Source organism: Octopus bimaculoides, chromosome 9, assembly GCF_001194135.2.
Source record: "Octopus bimaculoides isolate UCB-OBI-ISO-001 chromosome 9, ASM119413v2, whole genome shotgun sequence".
NCBI lineage: Eukaryota > Metazoa > Mollusca > Cephalopoda > Octopoda > Octopodidae > Octopus > Octopus bimaculoides.
Window position 1 is genome coordinate 5,466,178 of NC_068989.1, and position 2,841 is coordinate 5,469,018.

General features: G+C 38.4%; 1 protein-coding gene across 1 annotated transcript in view; it reads left to right on the forward strand.

Annotated features, from left to right (window-relative positions):
* Window positions 1-132: 132 nt before the first annotated feature.
* Window positions 133-2,841, forward strand: part of LOC106878114 (ectonucleoside triphosphate diphosphohydrolase 8) — an 81,453-nt gene continuing 78,744 nt past the window's right edge. Inside the window, exon 1 of the mRNA XM_052970314.1 lies at window positions 133-687. The gene's annotated coding sequence lies outside the window, so the exon portion shown is untranslated. The remainder of the gene's footprint in view (window positions 688-2,841) is intronic.

The following is a 2,841-nucleotide window of genomic DNA, read 5'->3' on the forward strand; positions in this document are numbered from 1 at the left end:
GCACAACCACTACTGCCGCCACCATCTCCACCACAACCACTACTACCACTAACAATAACATCACCACCACCACCACCACCATCACCAGGACCACCTCCATCAACACCAGTACCACTATCACTGCCACCACCGATACACCCATCACCACCACTGCCGCCACTACCACCACTATCGTTGCCACAACTACCACCACTACCATCATCATCATCATCATCATCATCATCATCATCATCATCATCACTATCACTACCACCACAATCAACACCGTCTCCTCCTCCTACTCCACTACCACCACCAACGACACCACCACCCCTACCACTACTACCACAACGTCTACTTCACCCCATCGACCAGCGCCTCTACTTTCTGCCGTCAGTGACTGTGGCAGATGCTGTTATCAGAAGCTACCTTCGGAATCTTTAAACTGTCTGTCACAGAAAGACCAAGCTCACACACTTAAAGAGGTGGCCCATCGCTTTTCTACCAGGCAGCTATAACATAACATAATATATATATCACACATATATATATATATATCGCATATATATATATATATATATATATATATAAATATATATCACATATCTATCTATCTAGACACATCATCTCTATATATCTCATACAACTTATAATCAACTAACTACCCGTTTCATATCCAGAATAAAATATCAGGATGATCCAGCATTGGTAAGTAAAGAATTTTGTATTCAAAAAGATTATCAACGCCAAAAAATATTGTACACTAAAGCATGAATTCACATGTTTATATATACATGCGCTAATGTGTATATACTTATGAAACATGCACTCGTATTTACTCTGATATTATAATATAACACAAATATATAAACACAGATACATATACACTCGTATACACACGCGTATAAATACACACACATGCACATACACACACACACACACACACATATATATATGTATGTACATCCAAGCAGATATACAGATATTTCTGTCTTTATTTCTGTCTGTCTTTACATTTTCTCGCTCTGTCTATCTCTATTCTGACATGTATGTATGTATGTATGTATGTATGTATGTATGTATGCATGTATGTATGAATGTATGTACGTATGTATGCATGCATGCATGTGTATGAGTGTATGCATGTATGTATATGTATGAGTGTATGCATGTATGTATATGTACGTAGAAGTTTGTATATACGTATATCTATATAATCTATATCTATCTATCTATCTATCTATCTATCTATCTATCTATCTATCTATCTTTATTTACAATTGAGCAAATGTTTGTTGGTAAAAAAGAAGTAATAAAAATGATCTAACAGTTTCCTGGATGTCGGAGACAATGCGTAAATTTGTGAGATGGGGATCGGCATAAAGCGGGGGTCACAAATCGAAAATGATTTGCCCCCAGTCCTTAAGTTTATGTCACTGTATAGACCACGTCCTAATGTATCAAACACTATCGAAGGAACATATTCGACCGCGCCAACAATTTGAACGCTGAAGTTCTACGAATTCTACCGCATCTTCATTTCGCTAAACCTGGCCTGAAATTCTCAAGGGGGATAGGTTAGTCATTTAGATCGAACCCTGTGTTCAGCTGATGCTCATTTTATCGACCCCCGAAAAGATGATAGGCACAACTTGCCTCAGCCGGATTTGAACTCAGTACGTAAATAGCCGGTCTCGCGTTCTAACGATTCGGCCATTTCCCTGTCTTAATAATCCTCATTTCAAATTTTGGTACAAGTCTAGCAATTATAGGGTGTAAGGCCATTATTTCGGCGACCCCGAACTGATGAAAGGCGAAGTTGACCTCGGCGGAATTTGAACTGACAACGTAGAGACGGTCACTATGCCGCAAAGCATTTTGTCCAGCGCGCCTACGATTCTGCCGGCTCGTCGTCTTTCGCGACAGACACAGGGGCAGAAATCTGGGAAGAGGGCTCTAATCGATTCTATCGATCACAGTGCACCACTGCTATTTATTTTATCGATCCTGATAGGATGTAAAGTAGAGTCAACATCGGCGGATTTCGAACTCTAAACGTAAAGACGGACGAAATGCCGGTAAGCATTTTGTCCGATGCGCTAACGAGTCTGTCTGCTCGCCGCCTCAATAATAATAATAATAATAATGATGATGATGGTGATGATGATGATGATGATGATGATGATGATGATGATGATCGTCACTTTTTTTTCGTCAGCGAAGAATGAAATTTACCTTTACCGAAATATTTAAACTAAGCATCGATCTAACGCGGTTAAGGGCCAATGAACGAAACTTTCCGCCCATGAGTCACTCTTTAACTTCCTTTAAAATATGTCTCAATGTGTTAGGTGGCACACACACACACACACACACACACACACGCACGTATGACTCATTGTATACATACAAACATGCATGTATACATATGTATGTATGTATGCAATATATATATATATATAGTAATTTCTTCAAGTATACATAGTCGTGTACACCCATACAGACATCACACACACACACGTCTTTCTGCGATTCTTCCTTCTATTACTGCTTTTGTCTTTCCTTCTTCCATGCTTCCATGTTTTCTTCTCTCTCTCTCACTCACTCTCTCTCTCTCTGACTCTGTCTCTGTCTTTCTCTCTCTCATTTCTTCTTTCGTTCTTCACCGCTTGCATTTTTTACCGTCGCGTTTCATACATACATACATACATACATACATGTATGCATACATACATACATGCATATATACATGCATACATACATACATGCATGCATACATACATACATGCATGTACGTATATATATATATGTATATATATATATATATATATACATATATATATATATATATATATGTATATA